This window comes from Nerophis ophidion, linkage group LG06 (genome assembly GCF_033978795.1).
Source record: "Nerophis ophidion isolate RoL-2023_Sa linkage group LG06, RoL_Noph_v1.0, whole genome shotgun sequence".
NCBI classification, from domain to species: domain Eukaryota; kingdom Metazoa; phylum Chordata; class Actinopteri; order Syngnathiformes; family Syngnathidae; genus Nerophis; species Nerophis ophidion.
This window is the reverse complement of record NC_084616.1, coordinates 7,473,646-7,486,738: the sequence shown is the minus strand read 5'-3', so window position 1 is coordinate 7,486,738 and position 13,093 is coordinate 7,473,646.

The window sequence follows — 13,093 nt, the reverse complement described above, 5'->3', positions numbered from 1 at the left end:
GAATTCACATCCAGTGGGACGCCAGTGACAATGCTGACTATGAGAAACCTTGGAGAGGACCTCAGATGTGGGCAACCCCCCCTCTCTAGGGGACCGAAAGCAATGGATGTCAAGCGGGTCCAACATGATACTGTGAAAGTTCAATCCATAGTGGCTCCAACACAGCCGCGAGAGTTCAGTTCAAGCGGATCCAAGACAGCAGCGAGAGTCCCGTCCACAGGAAACCATCTCAAGCGGATCAGCAGCGTAGAGATGTCCCCAACCGATACAGGCGAGCGGTCCATCCTGGGTCCCGACGAGCGGTCCATCCTGGGTCTCGACTCTGGACAGCCAGTACTTCATCCATGGTCATCGGACCGGACCCCCTCCACAAGGGAGGGGGGGGACATAGGAGAAAGAAAAGAAGCGGCAGATCAACTGGTCTAAAAAGGAGGTCTATTTAAAGGCTAGAGTATACAGATGAGTTTTAAGGTGAGACTTAAATGCTTCTACTGAGGTAGCATCTCGAACTGTTACCGGGAGGGCATTCCAGAGTACTGGAGCCCGAACGGAAAACGCTCTATATTCATTTTCTACCGCTTATTCCCTTTGGTGTCGCTGGTGCCTATCTCAGCTACAATCGGGCAGAAGGCGGGGTACACCCTGGACAAGTCGCCACCTCATTGCAGGGCCAACACAGATAGACAGACAACATTCACACTCACATTCACACACTAGGGACCATTTAGTGTTGCCAATCAACCTATCCCCAGGTGCATGTCTTTGGAGGTGGGAGGGGCCTATCCCCAGGTGCATGTCTTTGGAGGTGGGAGGGGCCTATCCCCAGGTGCATGTCTTTGGAGGTGGGAGGGGCCTATCCCCAGGTGCATGTCTTTGGAAGTGGGAGGAAGCCGGAGTACCCGGAGGGAACCCACGCAGTCACGGGGAGAACATGCAAACTCCACACAGAAAGATCCCGAGCCCGGGATTGAACCCTGACTACTCAGGACCTTCATCTTGTGAGGCAGACGCACTAACCCCTCTGCCACCGTGAAGCCCTAAATAGTATTGTACAAAATGATATTGAAAATGAAAAATTAGAAAATATATTAATTGTATAATATTGTAGGAATAAAGTGGTATTTGTGTTTTCTTAAGTCATAACATTAAAAGTGTGTGTCATATGTACATTATGGTCATATCTATACTTTTTACTATTTGCTTGCGGGCAGGACGGTGTTCCAGGGGTTATAGCAGGGGCCGGGAACCTTTTTGGCTGAGAGAGCCAAGAATCCAAAAATTTTAAAATGTATTTCCGCAAGAGCCGTATAATAATTTTTTCAACACTGAACACGACTAAACGCGTGTATTTTTAAGTAAGACCAACATTTCAAGAATACAATAGGTCTTTTATTCATTGTAATTCTGAAGCTAATTGTGGAGGGGGCGTGGCCTGCGGGCCAGCAGCGAAGCGGGGTGTTGCCAGAACCAGCCTCGAAATCAGCGACAGGTGCGTAGACGGCCCACCTGGGCCTTTTTATCTAATTTATAAGCAGCAGCCAGGAGGAGAGACGGGGTCGGGGCTGGAGCCAGAGTGCGAGCGAGAACAAAAGAAGAAAAAGACAATTGCTGGAACGCAACTGAGAGACTTATTGAAAAATAAAAAAAATATTGTAACACTGAAACAGGCTCTCAAGTCAGGGTTTGGTGGTCTGAAGAACCCCCAGGAGGGCAAACCCTAAACTGACCGATAATAAATAAATCACTTCTTACCCTTATTGCAACTTCTTGAACAAGTGTGGTAAAAAAAAGGATGGATGGATTCAAATGCATGAGCATGTTTTATATTTTGAACGTTATTTTTAACAGTCTCAGCTCTGATTTATCCGAGAGCCAGATGCAGTTATCAAAAGAGCCACATCTGGCTCTAGAGCCATAGGTTCCCTACCCCTGGGTTATAGCGTGTGCCTCACAATACAAAGGTCCTGGGTTCAATCCCAGGCTGTGTGGAGTTTGCATGTTCTTCCCGTGACTGCATAAGAATGCCAGCTTACTCCCACCTCCAAAGACATGCACCTGGGGATAGGCCCCTCCCACCCCCAAAGACATATACCTGGGTATAGGCCCCTCCCACGACCAAAGACATGCACCTGGGGATAGGCCCTTCCCACTTCCAAAGACATGCACCTGGGGACAGGCCCTTCCACTTCCAAAGACATGCACCTGGGGATAGGCCCCTCCCACCTCCAAAGACATGCACCTGGGGACAGGCCCCTCCCACCTCCAAAGACATCTACCTGGGGATAGGCCCCTCCCACCACCAAAGACATGCACATGGGGATAGGCCCCTCCCACCTCCAAAGACATGCACCTGGGGACAGGCCCCTCCCACCTCCAAAGACATGCACCTGGGGATAGGCCCCTCCCACCCCCAAAGACATGCACCTGGGGATAGGCCCCTCCCACCCCCAAAGACATGCACCTGGGGATAGGCCCCTCCCACCTCCAAAGACATCTACCTGGGGATAGGCCCCTCCCACCACCAAAGACATGCACCTGGTGATAGGCCCCTCCCACCTCCAAAGACATGCACCTGGGGATAGGCCTCTCCCACTTTCAAAGCCATGCACCTGGGGATAGGCCCCTCCCACTTTCAAAGACATACACCTGGGGATAGGCCCCTCCCACCTCCAAAGACATGCACCTGGGGATAGGTTGATAGGCAACACTAAATGGTCCCTAGTGTGTGAATGTTGTCCGTGATGAGGTGGTGACTTGTCCAGGGTCAACCCCACCTTCTGCCCGAATGCAGCTGAGATGGGCTCCAGCGCCCCCAAAAGGGACAAGCGGTTGAAAATGGATGGATGGATGGGCGATTTGCATGCATATTCCTTATTGTATTCAATTAATAGTGTTTTTATAGTTGTTTGTGTACTTATTTGGTTCGTACCATTTTATTGATAGGTTTGTTTAGCTGTACTTATTGTGTTTTTTGTAATATTTTACCTTTCTGATTTTCATTTGTTCAGCACTTTACTGTGAGGACCCGTCGCCCGGATCATAGTTTGTTTGTGACTCACTTGCGGTTTCAATTGTGTTTCAGCACACCTGTTTTGTTGCTTTAGTTGCCATGACGTCAGATTACTCCCACCTGCCTCTGATTAGTGTCCGGGACGCCCACCTGTTCCTGGGCACTAATCAGAGAGCTATTTAATCCATCCTCTTGCCTCACTCGGCCTGGTGGTTGTTTGTTTGCTCCCGTGCAACAAAGTTACGTTTCCGTTTACGCTCCTACTCCGTATTTTGACGAGCGCCTTTTTCGATATCCATTCTTGCTTTCTGAGCCGCACTTAAGAATAAATCATTCTTCGTACCTGCATCGTTCCTCTGCATCTTGGAAAGACGACCTCCGCCATCACCATGCCACCACCACCTCATGTTTAGGGCGTTAGTAGCAGTTTTAAAATTGTGTTTTAGAAATAAATAGACCTTGACCTTAATTGAAAAAGGCAAACTACCTTAAAATATCCATCCATCCATCATCTTCCGCTTATCCGAGGTCGGGTCGCGGGGGCAACAGCCTAAGCAGGGAAACCCAGACTTCCCTCTCCCCAGCCACTTCGTCTAGCTCTTCCCGGGGGATCCCGAGGCGTTCCCAGGCCAGCCGGGAGACATAGTCTTCCCAACGTGTCCTGGGTCTTCCCCGTGGCCTCCTACCGGTTGGACGTGCCCTAAACACCTCCCTAGGGAGGCGTTCGGGTGGCATCCTGACCAGATGCCCGAACCACCTCATCTGGCTCCTTCCGGTTTGGTAACCGCAGGATTAGGTCTCTGCTTTTTGCAGATGATGTGGTCCTGATGGCTTCATCTGACCGGAATCTTCAGCTCTCGCTGGATCGGTTCGCAGCCGAGTGTGAAGCGACCGGAATGAGAATCAGCACCTCCAAGTCCGAGTCCATGGTTCTCGCCCGGAAAAGGGTGGAATGCCATCTCCGGGTTGGGGAGGAGACCCTGCCCCAAGTGGAGGAGTTCAAGTACCTAGGAGTCTTGTTCACGAGTGATGGTGAGATCGACAGGCGGATCGTTGCGGCGACTTCAGTAATGCGGACGTTGTATCGATCCGTTGTGGTGAAGAAGGAGCTGAGCCGGAAGGCAAAGCTCTCAATTTACCGGTCGATCTACGTTCCCATCCTCACCTATGGTCATGAGCTTTGGGTCATGACCGAAAGGATAAGATCACGGGTACAAGTAGCCCAAATGAGTTTGGGTCTCACCCTTAGAGATAGGGTGAGAAGCTCTGCCATCCGGGAGGAACTCAAAGTAAAGCCGCTGCTCCTTCACCTTAAAATATGATTTTTCAATCGTGTTCTAGTTACTGTAAAGTTCTTCATTTTGGAGTTGTACTATAAGAATAACCCTAACCTGGGGATAGGTTGATTGGCAACACTAAATTGGCCCTAGTGTGTGAATGTGAGTGTGAATGTTGTCTGTCTATCTGTGTTGGCCCTGCGATGAGGTGGCGACTTGTCCAGGGTGTACCCTGCCTTCCGCCCGATTGTAGCTGAGATAGGCGCCAGCGCCCCCCGCGACCCCGAAAGGGAATAAGCGGTAGAAAATGGATGGATGGATGGATGGACTATAAGAATACTCGCATATATTTCTTGTTGAAAAAGAGGGTATTGTTGCATGTTTTACAGACAAAAACTCAAAATAATGAGAATTTTGAAAAGTCAGCTATTTTCAGGGAAACATTAACTTTTTTTAATTAGATTAGATTAGATTAGATTAGATAGTACTTTATTTATTCCGTCAGGAGAGTTCCTTCAGGAAAATTACAATTTTCAGCACAATCCCATTCAAGATCAGACAAACATTAAAGGGAGACAGAACAGGATCGCTGACGGGTCTGCCGGCTTCCAGCGCCCCTTACAAAAAAGATGAGATACAGGTAAACAAGGGGGGGGGGGATAAAAAAATAGAAGATTAAAATGAAATAAAAAACTCGGTCTTAGCCTGGGTCCTGGAGAGGGGGTGCAGACTGAGGCCAAGGGAAAAAAACAACAACTCATAGCCATAGCACACACCCCTCTTCCATGTGTGTAAGAGGGAAACCTCAAACATCAAAGAACACATAGGACATTAAAGACATTAAAGCAGAAGATACAACCAGACACTTCTACATACTAGCTATGAATAAAAAGTAAAAGAAACATATCCACTGTGGTGGCCTCTGCGGTGTTCCACGCCATCGTCCGCTGGGGTGGAGGGAGGATGGCCAGAGACAGGAGCAGACCCAACAAAGCAACCAGGCCAGTGTCCAGTCCGCATGGATGAGCGAGGATACGTCCAAGGAGACTGAGGTGTCCGACACCTGCTCACCCAGCCAAGACACCGCCAAGCCTCTCTCTAATACATTTATTCTTGGAAAATCTTTTTATTTACTGGTATTTTATATTTTGAGTAAACTTTTTTTTTTTATTGAAAAGCGTAAATTATATTTAGATTAAGGGGAAAACTAGTCAAGTAAGGTGTTGTTTTTAAAGATTTTGATAATAATCCTACCTCTGGCTACTATTAAGAGTGCATTTAAATATTCCAAGAATACTAGTTTGTGGAAAAAGTGGGAAAAAAAGAATATTTTTTAAGTAAAAACATTTTTGAAGTATTTCGTCGCATGCCGATGCACGTTCATCTATGAGGGGAGCACACCTCGGGACACGCCCACGGCCGCTCATCTCCTGCACGTGTCACTCTGGCGGCAAACCGCGCACCTGTGGTTAATGAAGACAGACGGCATAAAGACCAGCGGACCCGAAGATCCAGTGTCGGAACGTAGCTCACTCCCGTAGTGAGCATCCCGTCTCTGGCTTCCCTCCCGCGAACTTTATCTCTCTTTCTGCCCGTGTCTTATGTCCTTTGTGTTTCCCGCAGTGCTTCCCCTGTCCCCTGTGATCGAACTGTGTGCCTCAACTTCCCACTGGATTTCGATCCTCGACCCCCGCTTGGACACGGACCTCCTATGCCCCGCAATTGCCCCCGACTTCTTGCTTATTTCACGGATCTATGAGCCTGCCCTGCCCCCTTTCGGACTTGCCTCTCGCTCAACATTTACGGTAACACTTAACAGATCATTCATACACATAGTCGCACACACCATACACTCTTTTGGATTTTGTCACACACCATACCATTGTTTAATTACAGTTATTGGTTATTATATGCATATATATATATATATATATATATATATATAGCCCTGCGATGAGGTGGCGACTTGTCCAGGGTGTACCCTGCCTTCCGCCCGATTGTAGCCGAGCTAGGCGCCAGTGCCCCACGTGACCCCGAAAGGGAATAAGCGGTAGAAAGTGGATGGATATATATATATATATATATATATATATATATATATAAATGATAAATGGGTTGTACTTGTATAGCGCTTTTCTACCTTCAAGGTACTCAAAGCGCTTTGACATTACTTCCACATTTACCCATTCACACACACATTCACACACTGGTGGAGGGAGCTGCCATGCAAGGCGCCAACCAGCACCCATCAGGAGCAAGGGTGAAGTGTCTTGCTCAGGACACAACGGACGTGACGAGGTTGGTACTAGGTGGGATTTGAACCAGGGACCCTCGGGTTGCACACGGCCACTCTCCCACTGCGCCACGCCGTCCCTAATATATATATATATATATATATATATATATATATATATATATATATATATATATAAAATAAAACAGTTAAATACTACGCCCCCTTGTGTCTGTGCCGTCAACTCCTCCCCGTACGTAGCATATTCATTCTAAAGAAAGGTCAATCATGTCAATATTTTTTTTTTTTTTTTTTAGAAAAACAGAATATTAAAATTAACTAACTAGCAAATCCCCATACAACAGATTAAAGTTGTCATATTACGAGAACAATGTATCTGTGATATGTCGAAATTGACAGAAAAGGAACAGGATGATAACAAACTGTTAGCATCCGAGGTTGACCTTTGGCTAACTGCTAACCAACCAGTTAGCATCTCTGATTGAGACATGGCTAAATACCCGGTAGCACACCTTTCCAGGTGCATAGCTAACAGCTAGCCCATGTTAGCTCCCCTTTGTGTACTCATGGACACGTGTTAGTGAAATTGACAGAAAAGCAGACGAGTGTAATTGCTACTAGGTCTTCCTTGTCAACGTAGTTTTTATTCTCATAATGCCGTGAATGTTTGGAACAGGACAGACCGCTAGCAGCTAGTTAGCACACGGTTTTATTAGTATATTTAGCTTTGTGTTGTACAGCTCAGGAGGCAACAAGCACAAAATAATCAAACTGTGACGTCACATTTAACAAAAACAGAAAAAGACAGAAGCTCGTTTGTTCACAGCAGAGTGAAATGTTTCTTCGTTCCATCAACAAATGATCTTTGAACACCTTCAGAGTAGCATAAGAAAGAGCATAATAATCATAATAAATAGAAAACTTGAATGGTATCAAAGGGGGAGGGGGGTCATAATGGCCGTGAGAGTTTGTACAAAAACCTTTTTTTCTAATTTTCTTCTTTTTTTCCTGAGTTTTGACTTTTGTCGTCCGCAGCCTTCACGCTCGCTAAATATACTAATAGACCCCCCACGGTGGGGCCCTATGGCTTTTCATTCTCTCTCACTGATTGGTGTGTCTGCGCTAGCGTTAGCTCGGAGGTTAGCAGCCGCCGCCCCAACACAAAGCCGCCAAAATGAAACAATTAAACATTTTCCATGGCAGTCACGCTACCTTTCTTCATCTACTTTCTCGTTAGCATTTTTTGTTCCTTTCTTTGTATTGTTCGGCATGTGCTCACAGGATGCTAACTACCTGTTTGCCGCTATTTTAGCATCCGTCGCCAACTGCTAACAACCCATTAGCTTAGATGTATGACTAAGTGTAAAACACCTGTTAGCATTCCCTATTTGACTCTCGGCTAAATGCTTTCAACACGTTGGCTTCCCATTACAGATGACAACAGCTTAATGCTAACTCATTTTAGCACCCCTTACTGGCCCCAATGGCTAAATTCTAACAACAATAAGCATTCCCTATCGAGGCACCGTTAAATGTTAATAGACAAGTTAGCATCTCTTAGGGACACATTGCTAAATGCTAATAACCTGTTAGCATCTCCTGGCTAAATGCTATCGACCTGTTAGCCTCCGTTGTTGACATGTGGCTGATTGTTAACAACCCGTACATGCTAACAAGCTATTAGCTTACCTTACAGATACATGGCTAAATGGTAACATTTAAGCATTTTTCTGTGGATACTATCAACCAATTAGCATCTCTGATGGATGCTAACCTCTAAATACCTGTCAGCATCCCTTTCACAGATGAATAGTTGAATGCTAAACGTTTTTAATCTTTCTTTTAGGTAACTGTTTGTTTTTGTTTTTGAATTTTTCTGTTTTTGTTCACAGGATGCTAACAACCGGTCAGTATTCGAGGTTGACATTTGGCTAACTGCTGACAACCAGTACATGCTAACAACCTATTAGCTTTCCTTATGACTAAATGCACCTGTTAGCATCCCTTATTGACACACGGCTAAATGCTTACAGCCTGTTAGCTTCCCATTATGGATGACAACAGCCAAATGCTAATACATTTTAGCAACCCTTAATGGCCGAATGGCTAAATTTTAACAACCTGTAAGCATTCCCTAACCCTATAAAGGCATCCTTAAATGCTTAAAACAGTTAGCATCGCTTATGGACACATTGCTAAATGCTAATAACCCGACAGCATCTCCTGGTGACTCGTGGCTAAATGCTTTTGTCCTGTTAGCCTCCATTTTTGACATGTGGTTAAAAGTAAACAACCAGTACATGCTAACAACCCATTAGTTTCGCTTTTGAGTGAATGGCTAAATGTTAACAACCTTTTAGCATCTCTGATCGACGCATGGTTAAATACCTGTTAGCTTCCCTTAACGGGTGCATAGCTAAATGCTAATTTATGTTCGCTCGCCTCTGTGGATGCATGGATGAATTCCAAACACCTCTAAGTATTCCCTATATTAGCATAGCTAAATTGTAACGAGTAGTTAGCACCCCTACAAATATATAACTATATGCTAACAACCCATAGGCTAAATGTTAACATCTGGTAGATGCTAACAACCTATTGGCTTCCTTAATGAGTGAATGGCTAAATGTCAACAACATTTCTAATCGATGCCTGGCTAAATACCTGTTAGCATCCCTTTACAGATAGATAGCTAACAGTTAGCCCAAGTTAGCTCCCCTTTGTGGATACTTTTCAACAACCTGTAAGGGTTCCCTATAGCGGCATAACTAAATTCTAACAAGTAGTTAGCACCCTTACAGATACATATCTAAATGCTACCAACCATTTAGCATCTCTGAACAACGCATGGCTAAATACCCGTTAGCATCCCTTAACGGGTGCATAGCTAAATGCTAATTTATGTTCGCTCCCCTCTGTGGACGCATGGATGAATTCCCTATATTAGCATAGCTAAATTGTAACGAGTAGTTAGCACCCCTACAAATATATAACTATATGCTAACAACCCAAAGGCTAAATGTTAACAACTGGTAGATGCTAACAACCTATTGGCTTCCTTAATGAGTGAATGGCTAAATGTCAACATTTCTAATCGATGCCTGGCTAAATACCTGTTAGCATCCCTTTACAGATAGATAGCTAACAGTTAGCCCAAGTTAGCTCCCCTTTGTGGATACTTTTCAACAACCTGTAAGGGTTCACTATAGCGGCATAACTAAATTCTAACAAGTAGTTAGCACCCTTACAGATACATATCTAAATGCTACCAACCATTTAGCATCTCTGAACAACGCATGGCTAAATACCCGTTAGCATCCCTTAACGGGTGCATAGCTAAATGCTAATTTATGTTCGCTCCCCTCTGTGTACGCATGGATGAATTCCCTATATTAGCATAGCTAAATTGTAACGAGTAGTTAGCACCCCTACAAATATATAACTATATGCTAACAACCCAAAGGCTAAATGTTAACAACTGGTAGATGCTGACAACCTATTGGCTTCCTTAATGAGTGAATGGCTAAATGTCAACAACATTTCTAATCGATGCCTGGCTAAATACCTGTTAGCATCCCTTTACAGATGCATAGCTAACAGTTAGCCCAAGTTAGCTCCCCTTTGCGGATACATTTCAACAACCTGTAAGGGTTCCCTATAGCGGCATAACTAAATTCTAACAAGTAGTTAGCACCCTTACAGATACATATCTAAATGCTACCAACCATTTAGCATCTCTGAACAACGCATGGCTAAATACCCGTTAGCATCCCTTAACGGGTGCATAGCTAAATGCTAATTTATGTTCGCTCCCCTCTGTGTACGCATGGATGAATTCCCTATATTAGCATAGCTAAATTGTAATGAGTAGTTAGCACCCCTACAAATATATAACTATATGCTAACAACCCAAAGGCTAAATGTTAACAACTGGTAGATGCTAACACCCTATTGGCTTCCTTAATGAGTGAACGGCTAAATGTCAACAACATTTCTAATCGACGCCTGGCTAAATACCTGTTAGCATCCCTTTACAGATGCATAGCTAACAGTTAGCCCAAGTTAGCTCCCCTTTGCGGATACATTTCAAAAACCTGTAAGGGTTCCATATAGCGGCATAACTAAATTCTAACAAGTAGTTAGCACCCTTACAGATACATATTTAAATGCTACCAACCATTTAGCATCTCCGAACAACGCATGGCTAAATACCCGTTAGCATCCCTTTTACAGATGCGTTGTTGCATGCTAGCCACCTTTCAGCATTTATAGCGGAGGCATGGCTACATGCTAACAACCTTATAGCATGCCTTAAAGAGGCATGGCTACATGCTAACAAACTTTTAGCATTCCTGACAGAGGCATGGCTACATGCTAACAACTTGCTAACGCTGCTAATGCTAACAGTTTAACAAGAGAAAGGCCTGAAGAAAGGCAAGAGATTACAGTTGAAAACGTTAGCGTGTCTCAAGTGAAAAGCTTCGTGTTTGGGGGGCGAGACTGGGCGGGGTTGGACTCGGAGGTGAGAGGAACCAAAAACGGAACAATCTGGAAAGAATTCTGTACATGTAAACATCACACTTCCATGAGGAGGAAAAAGAGGCGGAGTCTTCGAAAGATCGCAAAGGGAAAGTCTGGTGCGAAAAACAAACGAGAAGTGAGAAAAAAAACAAAAAGGAAAGGTAAAGTTCCAGAAGCACCGTCGGTGGTGTGCCGTAGAAAAATAAAAGTTCTTTGTGATCGCTAACCAATGACTCCTTCCCCGAGAGAGAAGTTCAACGGACAAAACAAATCCTCCTATGTAAGTTGCAGCCAGCAGGGGGGCGTGTCTAGCAGGGGGGGCGTGTCTAGCAGGTCAGCTGACCGCCAGCCAGGAGTCGCCACACAAAGCGGATATGAAATAGTCGAGTTTTGCTTCCGCGGCTGAAAGAGCAAATTCCAACTTGGTCAAGATTGTCATTTTGCTTGCTTTGAAGTTCTGGTGCGGTTCTGCACTCACAGTCCGGCTTCTTGGACCGCCGGCAAAAACTGACGGGGACTCAAGCCTACTTCAAGATCCCGGGGCGGGAAGGTTCCCACGTGCGAGATCTTTTGGGAAAAGAAAGCAAAGACGTCCCAGGTCCAAGTCAACCAGCGACGGTTCTGCACTCACAGTCCGGCCTCTTGGACCGCCGGCAAAAACTGACGGGGACTCAAGCCTACTTCAAGATCCCGGGGCGGGAAGGTTCCCACGTGCGAGATCTTTGGGGAAAAGAAACCAAAGACGTCCCAGGTCCAAGTGGACCCGGGTCCCGTCAACCAGCGACTGAGACCGGGGTCAGACCGGACCCAAAATCCAACCTGGACCGTCTCAACGACAGCCAACGTGAAAACAGACTGAAACATCAAAGGATTTGCCAGACATCATAGCCCCGCCCCTTAAGCCCCGCCCTTAAATGACACTTTTTTTTTTTTTTTTGCATATTTTTCCAACAAAAACTCTCTTCTCAGTTCTAATCTGGAACTTTCCGCAAACCCCCCCCTAAAGAAACGTGTTGTGGTTTAGCGCTGAAGTAACGTTTAGGGCAGTGATCCCCAACCACCGGTCCGTGACGCTTTTGCTACCGGGCCGGAGAGAATCATGAAATCATTTATAAAGGACTTGCATTTTCTCCCACTTAACTTTGCTGTCCGACTTGTTTTCGTTGAGGGCCACAATGCAGTCATGGCTGCCTTGTAACAGTAAATAATTAACCAATTTGCCTATGAATTTAAATATTTAAAAACAAATGTTTATGTAAAGAGTAAAAAAAAAATCTGCAGATTTTACCAGTTTTTTTTTTACAGAAAAAAACTGGCAGCTTTGTTGCCAGTAAAATATTGTACTGTAAAAATATAGTGTTTTTTTTATTATTATTTGTACAACACATATATATATATAGATATAATGTGTACATATATGTAGATATATACATACATATACATATAAACATACATATATTTATATGGATATATACATACATATACATATAAACATACATATATTTATATGGATGTATACATACATACATATATATACATACATACATATATATTTACATATATACATCTATATATACCTGCAATAAGGTGGCGACTTGTCCAGGGTGTACACCGCCTTCCGCCCGATTGTAGCTGAGATAGGCGCCAGCGCCCTCCCGTGACCCCAAAAGGGAATAAGCGGTAGAAAATGGATTGATGGCATTTATATATACATACATATATAAATACATATATATATATATATATATATAGTACTACTGTTTAATTTTATTCTGGCAACTCAGATGGCAGTTTTTTACCATAATAAAAATGTGGTACCATAAAATCGTCAATCGTGGATTTTACAGTAAACAAATAAAAAACTAAACTGAACATAATGCCTGCGTTGAAGCGGGCCCAGGTGCAAAAAAAGTAGGTTGGGGAACGCCGGTTTAGGCGAGGATCAGCCGCACTGCACGCAGCTCAGCACTGCCCCCGCAGGCCGGGAGGAAACATCACCTTTGTAGTTATAGTCCCGCCTCTGCAATTAGC